Source organism: Coregonus clupeaformis, chromosome 12 (assembly GCF_020615455.1).
Source record: "Coregonus clupeaformis isolate EN_2021a chromosome 12, ASM2061545v1, whole genome shotgun sequence".
NCBI classification, from domain to species: domain Eukaryota; kingdom Metazoa; phylum Chordata; class Actinopteri; order Salmoniformes; family Salmonidae; genus Coregonus; species Coregonus clupeaformis.
Window position 1 is genome coordinate 30,372,010 of NC_059203.1, and position 16,518 is coordinate 30,388,527.

The 16,518-nt window shown below is 38.8% G+C and overlaps 1 pseudogene; it reads left to right on the plus strand.

Moving 5' to 3' along the window:
* Positions 1-11,635: 11,635 nt before the first annotated feature.
* Positions 11,636-13,370, plus strand: LOC121578469 (annotated as a pseudogene).
* The last annotated feature ends 3,148 nt before the right edge of the window (positions 13,371-16,518 follow it).

The following is a 16,518-nucleotide window of genomic DNA, read 5'->3' on the forward strand; positions in this document are numbered from 1 at the left end:
AAAATTGAGAACATTTAACTAAAATTAGATCTGAATCTGAAGATGTACTGTAGAGATTGACAGTTGTTTAAGAAAGCATCAGGGTGACCTTTCTCCCACTGTTTTGCCAAGAATGTGCCATGCAGTCGCCAAGGAATCTAATAGTGCGATTTAAAACCAAGAGAAGGTTGCCAGAAGAATACTTTTGATTTCCATTGGAAAGGTGATCTGATCTGAGCAGTGGATAGGAGGGTTAAGAAATTCTCAAGTGGTTACCCACGGGGTATAATGGTCTCCTGTATTCAATAAAAATGTGATACTTGATATCTCCTTTGAAACACTTGCTTTCTTATTAGAACATATTTCAAATATTGCAAGCGGCTTGGTTGTGTTCTGCAAATGTCAACATGCTTAGAAGGCTTATTGTGTTTTCAGCACAGGAGGTTGGTGGCACCTTAATTGAGGAGGACTGGCTCGGCATGGTTTCCATGTGTTTGATGCCATTCCATTTGCTCCGTTCCAGCCATTATTATGAGCCGTCCTCCCCTCAGCAGCCTCCACTGGTTTTCAGGGACCTTGATGTCCTACTGTGAAATTCGACAACTTGAGCTTCCACATTTGTCAAGCAGCAGCAACTGTGCACAGGGTAGTAGACCGTGAGTGTCAAGTAAGTAACAACAGTAGTATTTTGTACTATTATTTAGGGTTTGTTTTATTAATTTATTGTTTTGAATGATTTTATTATACCTGCTTATTAACATGTGCAATTTGAAAGTTTGAAAAGGATGTATATGACTGAGTCCAGGGATGAGAAATACTCACAAACAAATCAACATACACTGAAGAAAAATGTATACATTTTTTTAAATAATCAGTTTAATTATTAACAGTTTATATTGAATTATATTTGTTTGTTTTTCATATTGGAGATGTTGGAAAATTAAGTTTCTCTTTCATCCCCTCCTTTTAAATATTTGCTTTTCATGGTAAAGAACTAGACTGAACAAAAATATAAACACAACATGTAAAGTGTTGGTCCCATGCTTCATGAGTTGAAATAAAAGATCCCAGAAATGTTCCATACACACACAAAAAAAAAAAAAAAAAACCTATGCAGGATGCTACAAGACTACCTTCTTTAGGTCAAGATATCTGTCTAGTCTCCTCCACTGTAACACTGCCTTTATTGTGCAACTGCTTCCTTACAACTGTTTGATGTTGATTAGGTGAGGCAGATGAAGAGATGTGGCGCAATGGCAAAAGGAGTCGATCCCTGACTGTCTTGGGTGCACAGTGAGTCTTGCCGACAGGCCAGTCCACATGGACATTTCGTTGAGCTGGTGATATCCCCTTGATTTTGAATGGTTTCCCTGTTAGTGGATGGTTGAAGTTGTGGCATTTTATGTTTAATTTACATATTGCTCTCCATCCAGAGACCTGTTTATTAATGTTCCACTTAAAGTGGCAATCTTCAACTGCTATATACATTTTTTGACTTTTAAATGAATTATATATATCCATTGATTCTTGAAGAATATAACTTATTAATGCTTCATGAGCTTAGGTCAAATGTCTAACCCTAAAATATGAGCTTGTTTTACTACATTTTTTGTAAACAATGTAATTGTAAACAAACACGTTATAGCTTTGTCGTTGAAATTCTTACACAGGGACACTCAAGGTCAATCTTAAATGAATCATTGTTTATTGTCAGCGCGCTGGAGAGGTTCCAACAAACTTAATGCACCATAGTGAACGTCTGTCAGAAGCTCTAACGGGGCAGTTGCATGATTAAGTTGCATGATTTAGCTTATTCATAATTAATCATTGCTTCATTCATGTGACCGACCATTACTGGGTCATGCATGTGACAGACCAATACCTCACAAGGCTTCTTCTCTCTAAGCTGAGACCTTGAAACTGAGATATCCTTTCTCTAAACAAGGTTCTGGGCATACTGCCAAATTGCAGATACTGATAGTGAGGATTTGTTCAATCAGTCACTTGCATGAACACAGAAAATGGTTTATAGAAAAGCACAAACATAGAACATAGAAATTGGTAAATAGAAAAGCACAAATATAAACATGTCCATCACAGCTTCAAAACATGGTTAAAACTATCATTTTGATCTCATGGATAGTCAGTCCTTGCATCCATAGCCCCGTATATGAATTTGAAAGTGCTTACATTTCTCCAGCTCCATCCCTTAGTCCAGTGTTTCCCAACCCTGGTCCTCGAGTACCCCCAACAGTAAACATTTTTATTGTAACCCGGGACAAGCACACCTGATTCAACTTGTCAACTAATCATCAAGCCCTCAATGAGTTGAATGAGGTGTGTTTGTCCAGGGCTACAGCGAAAATGTGTACTGTTGGGAGTACTCGAGGACTGGAGTTGGGAAACCCTGCCTTAGGCTGTGTTTACACAGGCAGCCCAATTCTGATCTTTTGACCAATTATTGGCAAAATATCAGAATTGGGCTGCCTGTGTAAACACAGCCTTAGCTGTTTACACAAAGAGGTGGTGGGGTGACTGTTTTGTTAATGTTTGAACTGCAGATTGCCCCTTTAAAGAAGTTCTAAATTGATTTGTATGACCGAGTCCAGGGACAACTTGATATATAAATATGCGGTGTGTATTGTATTGTAAGTCCACAAATCAACCACTGGATGGTGTTCCAGATCTACCTACAGTGCATTCGGAAAGTATTCAGACCCCTTCTCGTAACATTTTGTTACTTTACAGCCTTATTCTAAAATTGATTAAATAAATGTTTTCCCTCATCAATCTACACACAATACCACATAATGACAAAGCAAAAACATGTTTTTTGAAATGTTTGCACATTCATTAAAATGAAAATCAGAAATACCTTATTTACAGAAGTATTCAGACCCTTTGCTATGAGACTCAAAATTGAGCTCAGGTGCATCCTGTTTCCATTGATCATCCTTGAGATGTTTCTACAACTTGATTGGAGAAACAAGATTCTCTGGTCTGATGAAACCAAGATTAAACTCTTTGGCCTGAATGCCAAGCGTCACGTCTGGAGGAAACCTGGCACCATCCCTACGGTGAAGCATGGTGTTGGCAGCATCATGCTGTGGGGATGTTTTTCAGTGGCAGGGACTGGGAGACTAGTCAGGATCGAGAGAAAGATGAACGGCGCAAAGTACAGAGAGATCCTTGATGAAAACCTGCTCCAGAGTGCTCAGGACCTCAGACTGGGGGCGAAGGTTCACCTTCGAACAGGACAATGACCCGAAGCACACAGCCAAGACAATGCAGGAGTGACTTCGGGACAATTCTCTGAATGTCCTTGAGTGGCTCAGCCAGAGCCTGGACTTGAACCCGATTGAGAGACCTCAAAATAGCTGTGCAGCAACGCCCCCCATTCAACCTGACAGAGCTTGAGAGGATCTGCAGAGAAGAATGGGAGAAGCTCCCCAAATACAGTTGTGCCAAGCTTGTAGCGTCATACCCAAGAAGACCTGATTAAAGGATCTGAATTCTTAATGTGATATTTCCGTTTTTTATTTTTAATACATTTGTTTTTTGCTTAGTCATTATGGGGTATTGTGTGTAAATTGATGAGGGGAAAAAAACAATTTAATCCATTATAGAATAAGGCTGAAACGTAACTGTCACGATCGTCGAAGGAGGAGGACCAAGGCGCAGCGTTGAACGCAAACATACTTCTTTATTAGTGAATAACCGAACAAAACAACAAACGATAACGTGACGTCCACGGTCTAACACAAACCACACTGGAACAAGATCCCACAACCACTGTGGGAAAACAGCCTGTCTAAATATGGTTCCCAATCAGAGACAACCAGCAACAGCTGACACTCGTTGCCTCTGATTGGGAACCACTCTGGCCAACATAGAAATACAACTACTAGAAAACCAAATGGAAACTCACACCCTGGCTCAACATACAAGTGTCCCCAGAGCCAGGGCGTGACAGTAACAAAATGTGGAAAAAGTAAAGGAGCTTTAGTCTCTACCGACTGGGCACAAATTGGTTAAATCATCTTTGTTTCAAAGTAATTTGTCAACATATTATGACGTGGAATCTACGTGGAAAATACATTGGATTTGAAAAAAGTAATCAAATCTGTTGTTTTGAGGGTAAAATTTCAGCAACAGGATTTATGTCATCATGGTAACCAATTTTCAACATAGACAAACCTTATATAAAACATGTTGAATTTGTACCTTTGAAACACAGTCAGATCTTCAACGTAATATCCACTATAAGAAAAAAACTATAGGTTGGACAACACTTCCTACGGTAGAGTTGTCCTTTGCTCTCCCATTCAGAGTTTAAAAAATCCTTAAGAGCACGCGTGTGTCAATCTAAGTAACATAATAAAAAATGTCCCATTAAAATCTGTCAGTTTAAGCTACATATATCTGTATGGGCTGCATCTCAATCCACTGCATCCGCCTATGTTTTTTCCTCACCCATCTACACACAATACCCCATAATGACGAAGTGAAAACATGTTTTTAGAGATTTTTGCAAATGTATTGAAAATGAAATACAGAAGTATCTCCTTTACAGAAGTATTCACACCCCTGAGTCAATACATGTTAGAATCACCTTTGGCAGCGGTTACAGCTGTGAGTATTTCTGGGTAAGTCTCTAAGAGCTTTACACACCTGTATTGTGCAATATTAGCCCATTATTATTTTCATAATTCTTCAAGCTCTGTCAAGCTGTTCGGGATCATGGCTAGACAGCCATTTTCAAGTCTTGCCATAGATTAACTTGGCCTACAGTGGGGGAAAAAAGTATTTAGTCAGCCACCAATTGTGCAAGTTCTCCCACTTAAAAAGATGAGAGAGGCCTGTAATTTTCATCATAGGTACACGTCAACTATGACAGACAAAATGAGAAAAATAATCCAGAAAATCACATTGTAGGATTTTTTATGAATTTATTTGCAAATTATGGTGGAAAATAAGTATTTGGTCAATAACAAAAGTTTCTCAATACTTTGTTATATACCCTTTGTTGGCAATGACACAGGTCAAACGTTTTCTGTAAGTCTTCAGAAGGTTTTCACACACTGTTGCTGGTATTTTGGCCCATTCCTCCATGCAGATCTCCTCTAGAGCAGTGATGTTTTGGGGCTGTCGCTGGGCAACACGGACTTTCAACTCCCTCCAAAGATTTTCTATGGGGTTGAGATCTGGAGACTGGCTAGGCCACTCAAGGACCTTGAAATGCTTCAAACCAAGCTGCTTACCTATTGCATATTCAGTCTTCCCAGCCTGGTGCAGGTCTACAATTTTGTTTCTGGTGTCCTTTGACAGCTCTTTGGTCTTGGCCATAGTGGAGTTTGGAGTGTGACTGTTTGAGGTTGTGGACAGGTGTCTTTTATACTGATAACAAGTTCAAACAGGTGCCATTAATACAGGTAACGAGTGGAGGACAGAGGAGCCTCTTAAACAATAAGTTACAGGTCTGTGAGAGCCAGAAATCTTGCTTGTTTGTAGGTGACCAAATACTTATTTTCCACCATAATTTGCAAATAAATTCATTAAAAATCCTACAATGTGATTTTCTGGATTTTTTTCTCTCAATTTGTCTGTCATAGTTGACGTGTACCTATGATGAAAATTACAGGCCTCTCTCATCTTTTTAAGTGGGAGAACTTGCACAATTGGTGGCTGACTAAATACTTTTTTTCCCCACTGTAACTCGGCCACTCAGGAACATTCACCGTCTTCTTCGTAAGCAACTCCAGTGTAGCCTTGTGTTTTAGGTTATTGTCCTGCTGAAAGGTGATTTCCTCTCCCAGTGTCTGGTGTAAAGCAGACTGAAGCAGGTTTTCATCTAGGATTTGGCCTGTGATTAGCTCCTTCCCTTTTCTTTTTATCCTGAATAACTCCCCAGTATTTGCCGATGTCAAGCATACCCTACCATGATGCAGCCACCACCATGCTTAAAAATAAGGAGGCAGTTACTCAGTGATGTGTTGTGTTGGACATAAGGCTTTGCATTTGGGCCAAAAAATCTATTCCTTTGCTGTGTTTTTTTTCCTTCAGTATTACTGATGCATGCGTACAAGATGCATGTTTTGGAATATTTGTATTCTGTATATTTGTATTCTTCTTTTCACTCTGTCATTTAAGTCATTATTGTGGAGTCACTACAATGTTGCTGATCCATCCTCAGTTTTCTCCCATCAGTCATTTTAAAATCACCAATGGCCTCATGGTAACATTCCTGAGCAGTTTCATTCCTGTCCTGCAGCTCGGTTTAGAAGGATGACTGTATATTTGATGTGTCTGGGTGGTTTAATACATAATCCACAGCATAATTATGAACTTGATCATGCTTAAAGAGATATTCAATGTCTGATTTGTTATTGTTACCCATCCACCAATCACTGCCCTTCTTTATGAGGCTTTCGAAAAACTCCCTGGTCTTTGTAGTTGAATCTGTGCTTGAAATTCAATACTTGACTGAGCATATGTTGTATGGACAGAGGAAGATATGTAATTTTTATTAATCAAATTTTTTTTACATGAATTTATCTTAAGAGTATTTTGAGTAGATTGTTGACAAAAAGTTAGAATTAAATCAATTTTAATCCCACTTTGTAACACAATAAAATGTGATGAAATCCAAGGGGAATGAATACTTTTGCAAGGCACTGTATAACACATTTCTATTTTCATTCCATCTTAAAGGGCAACTCCGCCACTTTTTACATTTGGTTTGTTATTATGACATGTATAGTGATGTCCTACACAGTTTTAGTGTAATTGTATGATTTAATGTATACTGACTGATTAATGATGAGCAAAACCAGAAATTGCTTCTCTGTGACGTTTTCAAGTAGGATCCCTGAGAAGACTAATAAAATAAATTATGGACAGTCATTTTCCGCTATCTATATGACTCGCCTCTAGTTTTCTGATCATATTGGAACTCCCTGCTATATGTTGCTCTGGTTTTCTTAGTCTAATAACATCTGTAAATATTTTAAATAGATGCTGAAAAACCTATAGAATATTTTTCTATTGTTCAAGGCTCAAACTCCCATGATTGAATTGGGCAAAACCCAGTGTTGCCAATTTAATGCTATATTTAGAGAGTTTTCAGACCCCTCCAGCGACTTTTGATGGTAAAAGAGGCTAGCGACAAATTCAGCTACTTTTCAGGCTGCCTTTGGGGAATTTGACCACAGAGAGCTTCTATGGTTTTGATAGCATTTAGCGACTTTTCCCACTAAATCCTGTCCCAAACAAGAGTGGGAGAAGCTGTCTGTGCAATAGAAGTCACAGCAATGGTGCACACACAGGCAGAGAAACACAAGGGGAGGGGGTGTGAGGCGGGAGAGGGGGCGAAAATGCTATGTCAGGGACTGCAGCTGTGCCTGCAACTGTGATGCAGGCAAATTGGGGCTGCGACGGTGTCGCGGCAATGGCAAAACGTCATCTAGTGACAAATCAAGGAGCCAATAGCCATTCTCACTGAAAAATAGTTGGCAACACTGGCAAAACCACTACCACAATCACCAATGAAATTGCAGCTCCGGCGGCCATTGCACACTTTCCAAATAGCCTATATTTTCGTAGTGAATTACTTGTAAACTTCATACTTTTTATTAGTTCCAATAGGCCTACAGGGTTGTTGGATGGTTTATTGCACAGTCGCTAAGGCTGTATTTGGCTTTTATTGTTGAAACACACTATTTCAGATGCAGCATGGCTAATGTTACCACTAAAGATACAGGCTTCAATCATGAGACAGGATTCCGTAGTGATTTGCTTGTACATTTCATAATACATGTTGTGTTCTAACAGGCCTACATGTTGTTTGGACTGTTGTTAAACGCTGTTATTGTTGCAAACATTATTTCAGATGTAGTAGTCGGGCTAGCTAGCATGCTAGCTAACCATCAGATACAGTAACTTATGGTTAGCATTCGTTAGCATCTAAATTCAAATTATTTTTGAGTGTAATGCAGTTGATTGGTGACAATGAAATGAACATATATTCAGCATGATATTCATGCAAGCATTATAATATGATAACAACCCAAAACTAATGTGAAATGCACTCATAACTTATGACATACACTTCGCCTGGGCTTGCTAGCCAGCGAAACTAACTGCAGACTGGGTGGAGCATTGCATCCTGGGAGGTGAAATGCACCCTGGGAATTGTAGTATACTGTAGACAAGGGCAATGCTTCAAACATGACTAAAACAAGGAATCGTGCAGTATGATTAACAAAAAAGATAAAACATCAAAATGTGTATCAAATCTAATAGTAGTGCATATATGCTAACAGCATAATAACTGATTACAAAGTGGTTGAATTGTCCTTTAAGCTCTAATAAGTTATTTGTGGAAAGGAGCTGTGACTTTTCAGAGGAAGATAATCATTCTCAAGTGCAGAGCTGAAGCGTAATCTAAGATGCCATTGTCGGCTGCTTTGTGTGTTTGATGACAAGCACTACTGTAGGTATTTCTTGATAAGGTGCTAAATACCTGAAAATGTCAGCTTCATCCATCACTGGCATACTTTAGGCATCTGTCCTGTACTGTCCTTATGACTTACCAATCCCTGGCATGAACATTATTTTAATGTTAGGTGACAATTCCTGTCTGCCGTGCATTATGGGACATGTTATGATTGTTTCTGGTTATGAAAAGTGATGGTCATTACGGTTGTTTCTCAGTGATTTTAAACACTGTATGGGCTGTTTATCAGATTAAAAAAATCACCTGCTATAAGACAAAGTCCACCCATGCAAAACCTGCTGAAAATAAGGTCCCGTAGATTGTATTTCCAGCCAGCAACTATCATGAAATTGTGACGCTGATCACACTTTCACACTTGTAGTTTCATCAGCTAATGTACAAAAACAATATAAAAAACAGGAAAAATATGATTTTTATTTAATTTTATTATATATATTTTTTGTACTTTTAACCCTTTTTTCTCCCCAATTTCGTGATATCCATTTGGTAGTTACAGTCTTGTCCCATCGCTGCAACTCCCCTACGAACTCGGGAGAGGCGAAGGTCGAGGGCCATGCGTCCTCCGAAACAGGACCCTGCCAAACTGCACTGCTTCTTGACACACTGCTCGCTTAACCCGAAAGCCAGCCGCACCAATGTGTCGGATGAAACACCGTCTAGGCACCTGCCCCCCCCGGCCTTTGATGTAGCCCATTGATTAAATAATCTGTTTCTGGATTCCCCCTCACCTCCCTCCTTCCTCTTTTAGGATCCTCTGTCCCACACCATTGGATCCAAACAGGCTATTTACAGGCTACTCTGGAGACTATTATGACAGATCTAAGGCAGTCATAGGGATTGAATGACACACAGGGTTTAGATGATAGATAGATATGGGATCCTGACACTTCACATACAACACAGACTGGATTCCACTTTAAATACACTCCTTGTCTTCACATGTAGCTAAAATAATAGATTATTCTCTGTGGAATTCTCAAAGATGGATTAGATCAGCAGTTGTGTACAGTATTACGTCAAGATAAATGTAACAGTTTCTATTCATAAAAATGGATGCAGGATCATCTTGGATCTTTTCTTGAAGTCAACTTGGAATTCTTTGCCACCAGTGATTACTCAGGCAAACAGCAAGATAACTTATTTATTTATTTATTTATTGAAAATGTCACACCGGCTCTCCTCTAAATATGTATGTATGAATAGTCTGTAAACCACCAATAGTAACAGCAATCCTCTGAGGGGGAGTGACTATATTTATAGTAAAACAAGATTCAAGGAACATCATGCGTTACATTTTTATTGACTATCATCCAAACATATCACATGATGTAACCATTGCAAAACCATCCCTGTGATTCTAGTGGAGAAAGACTGCTTGAATATGATCCTTCGTTGGCATCATATCGAAATACTTGGACAGTCCATGCTAAGACCAGTGGAAGATGGAAGAAATGTCCAAACTCACTATTGCCACACTTACTGTGCAGCTAGCCAGTCCTTTTCTGCATTCAACAATGCACTCATCATTGTCCTGTCAAACAATGCAACACATTGGTTAAAGCAAAAACAGACTGGCATTCATGCTCCTGGAACAGAAGAGTGGACTGTATCAACAATAAACAAACAATAAGACATTCATCAAAATGTGTGTTTATTTATTGACAAGCATCACAGCATGACATCACAACATACACTTTAAAACATTTATAATATATCCTTCCAATTGTAACGTTCGATCTAAATTGCTTTTTTTCATCAGTGAACTTACAGTTACTGTAAGACCCTTACAACCAATACACTGGATTCATGTATTAGTAGCTCATAGTTTACTCTTGGACAGTAGAAAGTTGAAATTTGTGAGATCCTATTAATGCAACCATACACTCTATATCATGCATGCAATTGAGGAGTGACTACAGTCTGTTCATCATTGGGTATACTCTAGGGGTGTAAAGGTTCACCAAACTGAAGGTTCGGTATGTATTGCGGTTTTGGGGTCAAAGTTCGGTTCGGTTTCGGTACAGCGTAAAATGAAATGTCAACAGTTACAGTAGTTAATTTTTGTTTTGGCAAAAAAATTTAAACTAACCCAGAAATAGATCATGAACCATATAATATACGGCCCTATAAAATCGGTTTAATTTTTTTGCCTAATTCCGCTTTATCCATTAGTTTTTCCAGGTTTCCGATTTGTCCCTGTTTTTTTATGTTTTAATTCTCAAAATCACACTTTTTTCAATAAAAAACAACAAAATTGGAGGTTATAAGTCCACAACAATGCTTGAACCACATCAGGAGACCATTTTTGAGGTCTGGGAAAAATACCCTTTAAAATTCCCTTTAATTTAGGTGCACACCAGCAAGAGCCTGGTTTGGTTAGCAGTGTTTCTGTAGCACACATGTGATTGCAGAGTTTGCTGAACAAATCACTACTGGATTGATGCAAATAATCATTATATCATTCTGCCAGGTATGCATAGACAACTTTGTAGTTAACATTTAATTGAGAAGGTTTTTTGGAAAGCCTTTCCATCTACCAGAAGACTGTTGTCATTAGCATCATCGTTAACGGCTACATACTGACAGACAAACGCGCGCACACACAGATAGGGTCATTCCCGCACTGTTGCCTCTTCAGAAAGCTTAAGGAAAATATGAATCACTTATGCATTTTGTTCATGTCTTATCATCTTGGGAAAATTCATTAATGTTCTAATAAATTCAATACATTTAGTTGATTTCCTACTAAGTTCAATACATTTTGGCTTCTACTGTGAAGCCGAAATGTTCCCAAAGTGTGCCTCACAAAAGGATAGTGTGAAATGCACCAATTAAGATTTGAATTTTGATTACAATGTGCGTATAGACTATAGTTGTTTTAACGGAATATCCGACAAAAAAAATTTCAATGCTGTGTAGGCATAGCCTATAGGCCTAGTGTTAAAAAGAAAAGAAAATAACATGAAATGTATTAATTCAGGTTCACAGTGCGGACCGAACCGAGTTCTCCATACCGAACGGTTTAGTACGAATATTGTACATTACACCCCTAGTATACTGTATACTCACCAATGGTCATACTGCAAACTTGAATGTACACTATCTGGACTCTGGACAACTGTCATCATGCTATATTTAGACATGATGGTAACAGACATGTCTGACTAAGGTTATTATGCAACTCACCGTCACCGGGTCCTGATGCTGACAGTCTTCCACACCACAAATGTATTCCTCATCTTAACACCTGTGGTAGTCTGTGTCATGCTCTCCCACTCACTACCACATCAGCTCCAGCTCCAAATGCACATAGGCCTACAAAGACACTTGCTTGCACAGAGATGCTTAAATTTCTCTCTCTCTCTCTCTCTCTCTCTCTCTCTCTCTCTCTCTCTCTCTCTCTCATTACAGGGAAGATCAGCTGTTTAAGTTAGCTGTTAAGTTGGAACAGAGCTATTAAGGTCAATATAATAAAACAAAAAATGATATGATTCTAGTACAAAAATATTACAACTACAGTATATGTCAATGAAAGAACTGCTCTTTTAGCATTGCTGTTTTTCTTAGCATGTCAAACCCCGTAAAACAGCTAATCGGATATACATGTAGTTACTGTTTATGTACAGATTCAACTGCACACTTCTAAAAACAAAATTACCAATAGAAACATCAATTCACATACATTCCAACCCAAAATGTGAAGGTAACTGTGCAGCCATCAGGGAGTTTGAGTCTAGGGTGTTCTACAACTGGATGCTGAAAGGTACCTCGCACTTACCTTACAGTGAGGCTCAATGCATTAGGCAATCGTGGGGGAGCATGAAAGAGCAAGATGCTTTATTTGTCCTAATAAGAACATAAGGTGAAGTAAAAAGTATATAATATTTTCATGTTTATTATTGCTACTTTATGCCAAGTGGGATGAGTGCAGAATACTTTTTAACACAAAAAATAAATAAAAGTGCAACAGAGTAATAAATCCTAGCTTAAATTTCCATCAGTTGTTCTCTTTTTCAAATGCTTGGACTGGAGTTAAAGAGGTATCTATGTGTGTGGAAAAGTTTCAGGCTTGGTTAAACATGGGAAAATAAATTATTTATTGAGATAATATTGTATCAATATTCCAGGTGCATGAGCTTGAGAGTGAGGTTGAAGCTGAACAAAGACGTGGAGGAGATGCTATTAAAGTTTTACGCAAATATGAGGGAAGAGTCAAGGAGCTCACCTACCAGGTATCTAATCTTTATATTCACGATATCCATCACTGTAGATACAGTATATAGGGCTTTGAATATTGTGTCTCGAGAAGCATTATTGAGATTGTCTATAATGCCTACAGACTGAGGAGGATAAGAAGAATGTGAACAGGCTCCAGGTTCTGGTGGACAGGCTGCAGCTCAAAGTGAAGGCCTACAAGAGACAAGCTGAGGAGGCTTCCTCACCTGTCCAGGTACAGGAAGGTGCAGCATGAGCTGGAGGAAGCTCAGGAGTGTGCTGACATCGTTGAGTCCCAGATCAACAAGCTGTGAGCCAACAGCCGTGATGCTGGAAAGTTAAAGTACAAAAAAAAAGACATACTTCTGTGGAGGGTAAAAAACATATTCCTATAACTGATTCACTCAATAGAACTTAATTTCTATTAATTTATAAATATATAAGATATTCATGAATACTGTATCTATGACTTTACTGGAAATCATCATAGGTAAATCACGTTAGAAGCAAGCTGAATTTTATTAGTAAATAGATGGGATATTTTCTATTATTTTACAGGGCAAGGCAGCAACTGAATAGGATATGTGCCACAGATGAAACACACTTCCAAGCAGTCATACAATATGATCTTCTTGTGAAATGTCAACAGTGATCAAGTAAAGTCCGGACTTTCTCATATGCCTTTGTCTTTGTGGTTTATTCCATCAAAACAACACGTTTTGTTGTTATATATTATTGGCATGAGAGAGGTGTCTTAAATGACCAATGACCACTGGAACATCACCTTCACATTTATGTTTTGAACATCACGTCATGAAATAATGTATATGCTGTTAATACTATCACATATTAAGTATTTGAAATTGCTAAACAAAAATAGCACTCCTTGGGGCTCGCAAGGATCTATTAAATATTTTGCGCATAAACAAGTCTTAATCATAATCTTTATAATTAATGCCACACCTAATATTTCTCAGGAGATAACTTTAGCTCGCCATGAGTCCATCGGATTCCCTCTTGGGTACATATTAAACAATTTGCTCAAAACAATAAATAAACAATTTGCTCAAAATAATAATTTGACCTGCTAACAGTCCTTGATCTAAATCCACAGAAGTCTCTAAGGCTTATAATGCTGTATGTAATATTCAAGTTGAATTTGTAAACCCCACACCAAATTGACAACGCCCCATGTTAACTCCTGAGAGCCATTTTTTCATCTGGCTCAATAAGGTGTAATTATGTAATGATAGCTACAATTTTGATCAATATGGTTATGTTTGATTTATTAACTCACCAGTTCCTGATGTCTTCAGCACCACAAACACTTCTCCCCACATGTCAGCATTAATTTATAGAAAGAGAAGCAAATAGCATAAATTACCAGACCTCGTAGTCTGTACCGTGCTTTCGCTCTCACTGCCACAACAACTCCCCCTAGTTCAGCCCCCTCCCCCCAACCACATATACACACACACACACACACACACTGGTGGTTGCAGCTGTGGGCTAAGGCTGCTTTGAGCTGACATATTTAAATACTAAGGAATATCAGCTTTTGGCTTTAGCGGCCATATGACCTCTGAAACGTTTGAATAGTTTTGTCATAGTCAATATAGCAATGGACACATTGTTAACATACTGTTAGCTAATACTGTATATTCTTCTTCTGGTCAGTTATGTGTTTGGAGTAGAAAATGTACAGAGCTTACAAATCAATGCAAATACTATATTATATTTACCATGTTAATAATACATCATATGGAAATAGGTGGGATGGGCTGAGAATAGCAGAGGGGTGGGATTAAAAATCTCATGATCGGTAATAGTTATTACTGAAAACACTATGTAGATGTCTGAGTACTATCTATCCAAAATGTAATGTGTGTGTGTATATGTATATATACAGTTGAAGTCGGAAGTTTACATACACTTAGGTTGGAGTCATTAAAACTCGTTTTTCAACCACTCCACAAATGTCTTGTTAACAAACTATAGTTTTGGCAAGTCGGTTAGGACATCTACTTTGTGCATGACACAAGTAATGTTTCCAACAATTGTTTTCAGACAGATTATTTCACATATAATTCATTGTATCACAATTCCAGTTGGTCAGAAGTTGACACTAAGTTGACTGTGACTTTAAACAGCTTGAAAAATTCCAGAAAATGATGTCAAGGCTTTAGAAGGTTCTGATAGGCTAATTGACATAATTTGACTCAATTGGAGGTGTACCTGTGGATGTATTTCAAGGCCTACCTTCAAACTCGGTGCCTCTTTGCTTGACATCATGGGAAAATCAAAAGAAATCAGTCAAGACCTCAGAATTTTTTTTGTAGACCTCCACAAGTCTGGTTCATCCTTGGGAGCCATTTCCAAACACCTGAAGGTACCACGTTCATCTGTACAAACAATAGTACGCAAGTATAAACACCATGGGACCACGCAGCCATCACACTGCTCAGGAAGGAGACGCGTTCTGTCTCCTAGAGATGAACGTACTTTGTTGCGAAAAGTGCAAATCAATCCCAGAACAACAACAAAGGACCTTGTGAAGATGCTGGAGGAAACAGGTACAAAAGTATCTATATCCACAGTAAAACGAGTCCTATATCGACATAACCTGAAAGGCCACTCAGCAAGGAAGAAGCCACTGCTCCAAAACTGCCATAAAAAAAGCCAGACTACGGTTTGCAACTGCACATGGGGACAAAGATCGTACTTTTTGGAGAAATGTCCTCTGGTCTGATTGAACAAAAATAGAACTGTTTGGCCATAATGACCATTGTTATGTTTGGAGGAAAAAAGGGGGTTGCTTGCAAGCCGAAGAACACCATCCTAACCGTGAAGCACGGGGGTGACAGCATCATGCTGTGGGGGTGCTTTGCTGCAGGAGGGACTGGTGCACTTCACAAAATAGATGGCATCATGAGGAAGGAAAATTATCTGGATATATTGAAGCAACATCTCAAGACATCAGTCAGGAAGTTAAAGCTTAGTCGCAAATGGGTCTTCAAATGGACAATGACCCCAAGCATACTTCCAAAGTTGTGGCAAAATGGCTTAAGGACAACAAAGTCAAGGTGTTGGAGTGGCCATCACAAAGCCCTGACCTCAATCCTATAGAAAATGTTGGGCAGAACTGAAAAAGCGTGTGCGAGCAAGGAGGTCTACAAACCTGACTCAGTTACACCAGCTCTGTCAGGAGGAATGGGCCAAAATTCACCCAACTTATTGTGGGAAGCTTGTGGAAGGCTACCCGAAACGTTTGACCCAAGTTAAACAATTTAAAGGTAATGCTGCCAAATACTAATTGAGTGTATGGAAACTGCTGACCCACTGGGAATGTGATGAAAGAAATAAAAGCTGAAATAAATCATTCTCTCTACTATTATTCTGACATTTCACATTCTTAAAATAAAGTGGTGATCCTAACTGACCTAAAACAGGGAATTTTTACCAGGATTAAATGGCAGGAATTGTGAAAAACTGAGTTTAAATGTATTTGGCTACGGTGTATGTAAACTTCCAACTTCAACCGTATACTACATGGCCAAAAGTATGTGGACACCTGCTTGTTGAACATCTCATTCCAAAATCATGGGCATTAATATGGAGTTGGTCCCCCCTTTGCTGCTATAACAGCTTCCACTCTTATGGGAAGGCTTTCCAGTAGATGTTGGAACATTGCTGCTGGTACTTGCTTCCATTCAACCACAAGAGCATTGATGAGGTCGGGCACTGATGCTGGGCGATTAGGCCTGGCTTGCAGGCAGCGTTCTAATTCATCCCAAAGGTGTTCGATGGGG